This window comes from Tupaia chinensis, unplaced genomic scaffold (assembly GCF_000334495.1).
Source record: "Tupaia chinensis unplaced genomic scaffold, TupChi_1.0 Scaffold000066_1, whole genome shotgun sequence".
Classification (NCBI taxonomy): domain Eukaryota; kingdom Metazoa; phylum Chordata; class Mammalia; order Scandentia; family Tupaiidae; genus Tupaia; species Tupaia belangeri.
In genome coordinates, this window is record NW_006159525.1 from 7,399,255 (window position 1) to 7,408,907 (window position 9,653).

The following is a 9,653-nucleotide window of genomic DNA, read 5'->3' on the forward strand; positions in this document are numbered from 1 at the left end:
TAATTAAAAGTCTCAATACCAAAAGGAGCTTGCATTCTAGTAGGGAGAGCAAGAGAGACCACATAGTTTGCTTATTTATTGTCCTTATTTTAGTCTCAATCCCAACCACCCAAGAGAGAAATCTGGAAGACCTTATATTTCATCCCTCTCAGTTGTCAAGACTCAATTTGCCTCCTAAATTCCTATCTAATCCACCTTGTCTCAGTCTGAGATTGCATTGCTAACAGAAATACCCAAGACTGGGTGACTTATCAAGAAATAGGGTTTGTTTGACTCATTATCCTGGTGGTGGGGATGTCCAGAGACATTAGATAGGCCCTTTCAAAACATGGCCAACAGGAGCAGAGAGGTTGCTGGGGGCATGAAAAGAGAAACCGTGGTCTGTGTCCCAAGCCAGTCTCTCATTCCACCTCCTTATAAACCCACCAGGACTCAATAATCCCCGCCTCCCCACACCCAGTCCATTACAGATCTCTTCGCAAATCAAGTGTTCACCTTCTTAATCCCATTAGAGTAGCTCAACGCAGGAATACTCAGGGGATATAGCCAAGCTATAGCACGCCCCTTATCTATATTCCCATCTGCCTTTGTTCGCCATGATGGAAAAATTTACACCACAGAAAACGGCAATTACTACCATCAGGGCTCCCCCCCTGGAGAGCTAGTTGTGAAGCATTTACCAACGCACCACTGATAAAGGGCTGTAACTGTTTTCCATTTTCCATATGCCCTATTTTACCCTCTTGAAAGTAGTCCTCCCTACAGCTGTTGCCAGAGCACTTCTAAAACATCAATGGGATCCTCTCACTCCTCTGCCTAAAACTCTTCCAGAGTTCCCCACATTTCAAGACATTAGCATTGCATAAACTGATCTGGTCCTCTGTCCAGCCATGTACTACTTTCCATTTCAGTCTGCCCCCATACCACTACTGTATTTTTCTCCCACAACGGTGTACCTTTGCATAGGCTATTCCTTCTGCCTGGAATGCTCGGCTAATTTCTAGTTATCTCACGAGACTGTTAAAGCATGATTATTATTATTTTTTTGGAGAGGTTTTTGCTATAGGGCACGTGCGCTCGCCAGCCAGTCAGACAGAGACAGAGAGACAGAAAGCGATAAATCACCCCCCGGGGGGATGGCCACGCCGCCATCCCTTCTCCTCCATTCTCCTCTCAGGATCTTGGGCACGCACGCACACACGCCTCGCGTGAGTTTAAGCCACCGGGTCCAGGACTCGAACTGCGGTCGACTACATGGAGTCCAGTGACATAGCCATTACACTAACTGCTGGTCCCAAAACATTATTATTTTAAAAAGAATAATTCTATTTAACTTTATTCATTTATTTCTAAAGAATTATTTTATTTAACTTTATTCATTTATTTAAATTTGACCAGAGAGGGACAGAGAGAGAGACAGAGAGACAGAGAGAGACATGAGGGAAAGTAAGAATATAAGCCTCCAGGTCCAGGTCGGCCATGTGGGAGTCCAGTGCCCTTAACCATCATGCCACCTGCCGGCCCAAGCATATTTTAAGCTCAGGCTGGTTAGATGCCCTCTTCATCAGCTTTCTTTTTTCTTTTCTTTTTTCTTTTTTTTTGAGAGGATTTTGCTATAGTGCACATGCGTTCACCAGAAAGACAGAGAGAGACAGAGAGACAGAAATCACCCCCCAGGGGGGATGGCCACACCACAATTCCTTCTCCTCCAGTCTCCTCTCAGGATCTTGGGCACGCACGCACACGCGGCTGGTGTGAGTTTAAGCCACCGGGTCCTGGACTTGAACCGCAGTCGACTACATGGGAGTCCAGCAACATAGCCATTACACTATCTGCTGGTCTCATTCTTCATCTGCTTTCTCACAGAAGACTGCATAAATCTTTAGCTTTTAAGCCACTGCACTGAAATTAGTCTGCTTCTTGTCTAGTTCCCAGCTAACTGACTGAGACTGTGATCTTCTCTCCTGGAGAGGGCAAGGCTCTCTATAGTTGTTTTTTTTTGTTGTTTTGTTTTTGTTTTTGTTTTTGAGAGGTTTTTGCTATAGGGTATGCCAGAAAGACAGAGTCAGAGAGAGAGAGAAAACAAGAAATCACCCCTCAGAGGGGATGGCCACACCTTCTCCTCCATTCTCTTCTTGGGATTTTGGGCACACATGCACACGTGCCTGGCATGATTTTCAATCCACAGGTCAAGGACTGAAACTGCCGTTAGTCATGTGGGAGTCAAGCATCTTAGCCACTATGCCTTGTTATAGAATTTTAGCATTGGTGAGGCAAACAGTCTGTAAATCAACAGACTGTAAGTAGCCTTGCCTATTTTTGTTTTTTATTTATTTACTTACTTATTTATTTATTTTTAGGCTTCTGTCATAGGGCATGCATACTGGAGAGAGACAGAGAGAAAGTGAGAAATCACCTCCCCACTGGGAAGAGGGGGTGGTCATATTGCCATTCCTTCTCCTCTATTCTCCTCTCAGAATTTTGAACACATATGTGCATGTGCATCAAGCCGCCAGGTCCAGGACTTGAACAGCTGCCTATGTGGGAATCCAGCGCCTTAATTAACATGCCACCTGCTGGTCATGAGAGCCCTCCCCGCCTTCTTTTAAAGAATTATTATTTTGGAGGGGCCAGCAGGTGACATGATGGTTAAGGGCATTGGGCTCCCACATGGTTCAAGTCTTGGACCTGGCAGCTTGCTTTCTCATTTACCCTATCTCTCACTGTGTCCTTCACTAGTGAAATAAAATAAATAAATTTCAATAAAATAATTATTTGGGAACAGCAGTTGGCATAATGGCTATGTCACTGGACTCCCATGTAGTTGACTGCGGTTTGAGTCCCAGACCCAGTGGATTGAACTCACACCAGGAGCATGTGCATGCATGCCCAAGATCCAGAGAGGAGAATGGAGAAGGGACTGCGGCATAGCTATTCCCCCTGGGGGGTGATTTCTCACTTTCTGTCTCTCTGTCTTTCTGGCAGGTGCACGTGCCCTATAGCCAAAATCTCTCCAAAGTAATAATAATAATAGTTAATGATTATTATTATTACTTTAAATATATTTTTAAAGTTTTATTTATTTATTTATTATTTGACCAGAGAGAGACTGAACAAGAGCAAGAGAAAGAGGGAGAAGGAAAGTCAGAAAGCAAGCTGCCAGGTGCAGGACTTGAACTGTGGTCGACCATGTGAGAGTTCAGTGCCCTTAACAGCCATGCTACCTGCCAGCCCATGAGCCCATCTTGAAAAACTCAAAATTTCAATGACATAGATAAGTTCTTATTCTGTGTGCATAAATACATATCTTGCTAGATTTATTAATAATTAATATATAGCTATTAATTTATTTTAGCATATTTTTAAAAAGAATTATTTATTTATTTAATTCCATTTATTATGATTATTTTTAAATTTGACCTGACAGAGATGGGGGTGGGGAGGCACCAAGAAAGCAAGCCACCAGGTCTGGGACTCGAACCATGGTTGGCCATGTGGAAATCCAACACCTTTAACCACCATGTCACTTTCCAGCCTCAAGCATATTTATTTCTTTCATGAGCAAAAATGAGAGGGACAGCTAGCCCCAATAGGGTCCGGATGCTGCAGTCCACCTTGCCTCAGCCAGCCTTAGACCACAGGCACACATGGGCCTGGGGGACTCAGGAAAGTCTCCAGAAACAAACCTGGAGCCCTCTACCTAGGTCAGCGTCACAAAATATCACATGTTACTGCTGCACCACCTCCTGGAGACCCCACAGATATATTTCAAAGCCAGAAATAAAACTAGGAATCCTAAGTAACTGAAGATTACTCTGAAAGCACAATACAATTTTTCTCCACCCCAACCTCCTAGATTTGTAAAAAAGAAAATGAAAGGATTGAAATATACTATCCATTAAGGTTGTCATCTAAATTCCAATTGTTTTTCCAGTAGAAAGTTTAAAATATCTACCAGTTAGGATGTCTCCACCTAGTATGGACTCCCACAAAAAGGTGAGTCAGTTTTCCTGGGCTAGATTTTCATTCATTTTTGACTTTTAGTAATAATGACCACACCCCTTCCTAAACAGGTAGCTGGCCAAACTCCCAACATTGTCTTAATGACATTAGCTTTGTGAAGGGAACACTTAAAAAAATTAAAAAGGGTTGTATAGTGTTTTTTAAAGAATCATTACATTTTATTTATTATTTTTAATTTGCTTTTGGGCACATATGCTCACCAGATAGAGAAAGCAAGAAAGCAAGCCACCAGGTCTGGGACCCAAATCACGATTGGCCATGAGGGAAGTCCAGCGCCTTAAACACCACTCCACCTACTGACCCCAAGGTTGTATAGGTTTTTTTGGTTTTTTTAATAATTATTTTATTTACATTTAATTATTGATTTATATGTTTTCATTTGACCAGAGAGGGACAGAGAGAGAGAGGGAAAGCAAGAAAGCCAGCTGGCAGGTCTGGGACTCGAACCATGGTTGGCCATATGGGAGTCCAGCACCCTTAACCACCACACCGCCTGTTGGCCCCTGTTGTATAGTTTTTATAACAATGATAAGGCCATCAGCAGATGGTTGATGGTAATGGTTATATCTCTAGACTCTCACATAGTTGACTAAGGTTTTGAGTCCTGGACCTAGCAGCTTAAAACTCACACCCAAAATCCCAAGAGGAGAATGGAAGGGATTAATGTGTGGCCATCCCCCCAGGGGGTGATTTTTCCACTCTCTGTCTTCTAGCAAGTGCACGCGTCCTATAGCAAAAATCTCTCTAAAATTAAAAGAAAACAGCAAAACAATAAAAAGCATTCAAATAATTAAAAAAAGCACGGGGAGCGAGTAACAGCAACAACACAATGTAAAAATCCCGCTTCTGGGAATTAAAGAGTATTTGAGTATTTTTACAAATGTCCAAGTCAGAATCTATAGATGTTGATAGTTTATGCATGCATGTGTCTCTGTATGCATATGTGTATGTATGTGTGTACACGTGTATTAGTTTTATAGGAATGGAATAGTTCTAAACACTTTTTAAAAGTTATTTATTAATTCATTTATTTTAATTTGTCCAGAGACAGAGAGAGAGAGGGAGAAAGTAAGAGAGCAAGCTCTCAGATCTGGGACTCAAACCGCGGTCAGTCATGTGGGAGTGTCCAGCACCTTAACCACACCATCTGCTAGTCCCCAGATGTTTAGAGTAACCGGTACGGTTGAAATAGGAATTCCTTTTATTGTATTTATGCCTTTGATTTTATTTTTTTAAACACTTTTTTAAATAATCTTTTTTTATACTAAGTATTTCATTGTATGCTGATGCCAGTGTATATAAAGTAATTTTCCCGTGAACAGAAATGTATGAAAATTCCGAGAGGTAGATGGTAAGGACTGACGAAAGTAGAAGTGTTGCATATTGTGGCACATGTGTTACAGGGAGAGCTTTTGTATGGGCTTCCTATTAGCTCTCTTGAATATTCATTGGTTCATGAGAAGTAGCTTGGGAAACCTTTCAAAGATTCATTTTACTACAAAAAGCCACGTTCTGGGATCTGAAGGGATTTGTCCTTGACACTCCAGTCAGCAGGGGGTCGTGGTGAGCATTCTGCAGACAGACTTGTTTTAAGTCTGTGGCAGCCTGGGAGACCTTCACGCAGGTGAGCCTGGCCTCCAGCCAGAGCTCCTGAACCATCTTCTTCTTTTGAAAAAAAAAAAAAAATTATTTTAACTTTATTTATTTATATTTGACCAGAGAGAGAGAGAGAGAGAGAGCAAGCTGTGGGACCAGCAGTTAGCGTAATGACTATGTTACTGGACTCCCACGTAGTTGACCGCGGTTTGTGTCCCAGACCCGGTGGCTTAAACTCACGCCGGGCGCGTGTGCGTGCATGCCCAAGATCCCGAAAGGAGAATGGAGGAGAAGGGATTGTGGCATGGCCATCTCCCCTAGGGGGGGATTTCTTGCTTTCTGTCTCTCTGTCTCTGTCTGTCTGTCTGCCAAGCGCACGTACCCTATAGCAAAAACCTCTAAAAAAAAAAAAGAAGAAGAAAGAAAGAAAGAAAAAGAAAAAAGAGAAGGCAAGCTGCCAGGTTCAGGACTCAATCCCACGGTCGACCATGTGGAAATCCGGCACTCTTAACCACCACACGATCTGCTGGCCCCAACCACCTTCTTCATAGCGGTGACTGGAAGAATCAGACATGACATGAGGAGAGCCAGGCCAACGAGATGGTCCACAGGATGGTCCACGGGTTGGTCAGTCCGTAGTCAATCCTTGGGGGACACACCTACCATCTCTTTCATTCTGTGTTGTAACATCTCTTTTTTTTTAATAGTTTTTTAAAAAGAATTATTTATTCAATTTTGTTTATTCATTCATTTATTTAATTTGACCAGAGAGATACAGACAGACAGAGAAAGAGAGAGAGCAAGCAGAGGGAAAGTGGGAGAGCAAGCTGCCAGATAAGGACTCGAACCACAGTCGGCCATGTGGGAGTGTCCAGTGCCTTAACCACTATGCCACCTGCTGGTCCCCTGTAACATCTCTTTATGTGATGTCTAAATATGGTGCCATCATTTTTACAAAACTAAAAATGACTTAAACAATTTTCACTCCCCTTTCCCCAGTTTGAATAATTATCTCCTTAGGCTAAACTCCTTGAAGCAGGAGGCCTGGTGAAGGCTACGCAGGTATTACAATAGGCTGGACTACATATTGCTAAACTAGCCTGTGGGGGCGTGTCAGTCAGGTGAGAAGCAGCTGACTGTGACAGATCACCCAGCAGGGAGGCTTCCACCAAACACTGGGGCATGTGAAAAAGGAGTCAGTCCCCATCAAGGGGACTGTGAAAATCTCTCCAAATAAAAAAAAAAAAAAAAAAAAGAGAGAGAAAGTGAGAAAGTAAGCTGCCAGGTCTGGAACTTGAACCACAGTCAACCATGTGGGAGTCCAGCACCCTTAACTACTACACCACCTGCCGGCCCCTTCTTTCTCTTTTTCTTTTCTTTTTCTTTTTTTTTTTTGAGAGATATTTGCTATTGGGCACATGCACGCACCATAGAGACAGAGAGAAACAGAGAGACAGAAAGTGAGAAATCACCTCCCAGGGGGGATGGCCATGCCACAATCCCTTCTCCTCCATTCTCCTCTTGAGATTTTGGGCACGCATGCGCATGCGCTCAGCGTGCATTTTTAAGCCACCGGGTCAGGGGTAGAACCGTGGTCGACTACTTAGCAGCCCAGTGAGATAACCATTATGCCATCTACTGGTCCCTAGAGCCATTTTTCTTATTTGAGTTCAAAATGTGTTGTAAATGGTGGAGATAACTCGTCACATCAGCAATGCAACTGGCCCAAGAACTGCTAAGAAATGCACAGTGCCGCGCTGGTTCAAGAAGTTTTGCAAAGGAAATTAGAGTCTTGAGGATGAGGAACGTAGTGGCCAGCCATCGGAGGTTGACAATGACCTACTGAGAGCAATCATCGAAGTGGATCCTCGTCCACCTACAGGAAAAGTTGCCAAAGAACTCATAGTTTACTATTCTATGATTGTTCAGCATTTGAAGCAAATTGGAAAGACAAGAAAGCTTGATAAGCGTGTGCCTCATGAACTGACCGAAAATCGAAAAATAACTTTTTCTTTTCCAAGGAAGTGTTGTCTTCTCTTATTCTATGCAAGCACAATGAACCTTTCTCGATCAGACCGTGACATGTGACGAAAAGGGGATTTTACACAACTGGCAACGACCAGCTCAGACGTTGGGCAGAGAAGAAGCCCCGAAGCACCTGCCAAAGTCAAACTTGCACTAAAGAAAGGTCGTGGTCACCGTTTGGTGGGTCTCATCCACTACAGCTTTCCGAATCCCGGTGAAACCACCGCATCTGAGAAGCGTGCTCAGCAAAACGATGAGATGCACGGGAAACTACATTACCTGCAACTGGCATTGGTAACAAAAAGGGCCCAATTCTTCTCCACCACCCCACCTGACTGCAGGCAGTGTAACCAGCACTTCAGAAGTTGAGCAAATTGGGTTATGAAGCTTTGTCTCATCCGCTACATTTATCTGACCTCTCACCAACCAACTACCACTTCACGAGCATCTCAAAAGCTCCTTGCAGAGAAAATGCTTCCACAACCAGCAGGATGCAGAAGATGATTTTCAAGAGTTTATTGAATCCCAAAGCATAGCTTTTTTTTTTTCTTTTTTGAGAGGTTTTTGCTATAGGGGGCATGCGCTCGCCAGAAAGACAGAGAGAGACAGAGAGACAGAAAGCAAGAAATCACCCTCCACCCAGGGGGAGGCCATGCTGCAATGCCTTCTTCTCCATTCTCCTTTTGGGATCTTGGGCACGCACACACACGAGCCTGGTGTAAGTTTAAACCACTGGGTCCGGGACTCGAACTGTGGTCGACTACATGGGAATACAGCGATATAGCCATTACACCAACTGCTGGTCCCAAAGCATAGCTTTTTATGCTATAAGAATAAACAAATTTGGGACCATCAGATGGTATAATGGTTATGTCACTGGACTATGGTTAGAGTCCCAGACTGGGAGGCTTCAGATTCATGCCAGGCATGTGTGTATATAGTATACCCAAAATCCTGAGAGGAGAACAGAGGGGAAGGGATTGTAGTGTGGTCATCCCCCTGGGGGGTGATTTCTTGCTTTCTGTCTCTTTCTCTCTTCCTAGAGAGTGCACATGCCATGTAGCAAAAATCTCTCTAAAAATAAGTAAATAAATAAATAAAACGAACAAACTTAGTTTTCTCTGGCAAAAATTGTGATGATATAATGGTTTCTATTTTGATTAATAAAGATGTGTTTGAGCCTAGTTATAATGTTTTCAAATTCACTGTCTGAAACCTCAATTGCTTTTACACCAACCTACCAATTAGTATTCCTGGTCCATCCATGGTGATGCAGTGGCCTGGCACAGCTGCAAGATGCTGAAGCCATATGGGCAGGCCCTGAGCTCACATCTCGGGTTGACCTGAACACACACGTGTGCACACAGGCGCACCTGTGATTCTGGCTGTCTGGATGCCTGCAGATGGGGGTGAATCATGGTGTGATGAGATCCTGTCAGGAATGCCTCTCCCTCCCATGAAGGAAATTAATACACTTCAAAAACAAACGACAACCAAAAACCCCACTCCTTTCAATACAGAAGGAGCCATTTTTCCGTTCCTTTAACATCACTGTACCAATAAGCAAGCTGCTCCCACTACAAATGCATTTCATTGGGCCAGCAGGTGGCATAGTGGTTGAAGGTGCTTGATACTCCCACATGGCTGACCATGGTTTGAGTTCCTAACCTGGTGACTTGGTTTTTCACTTCTATCTCTCTGTCTCTGCCTAATTAAAAATAAATTAATGAAAAAATAAAATTAAATAAATGATTATTTTTAAAAACTACTTACTGGGGCCGGCAGGTGGCGTGGTGGTTAAAAGGGCTGGATTCTCACTTGGTCGACTGTGGTTCCAGTCCCAGACTTGACAGCTTGCTTTCTTACTTTCCCTCTCTCACTCTGTGTCCAGCACCTTAACCACCACACCACCTGGTCCCATCCCAATAAGTAAATTATTTTTAAAAAATAATTAATTAATTTATTTATTTATTCACTCATTCCTTCTTTTTTTTTTTTTTTTTTTTATT

At 43.1% G+C, this 9,653-nt stretch overlaps 1 long non-coding RNA gene across 2 annotated transcripts in view; it reads right to left on the reverse strand.

The window, feature by feature from the left end:
- The window catches only part of LOC102483013 (uncharacterized), a 61,934-nt gene that overhangs the window by 51,784 nt on the left and 497 nt on the right, over nt 1-9,653 (reverse strand). The window contains exon 1 of one of the 2 annotated variants that reach the window (XR_001369470.2): nt 8,886-8,996. The exons of the other annotated variant lie outside the window; for it this stretch is intronic. This is a non-coding gene — a long non-coding RNA (uncharacterized LOC102483013). Of the gene's footprint in view, nt 1-8,885; nt 8,997-9,653 lie in introns of those variants that run through there. 2 annotated transcript variants of the gene reach the window in all.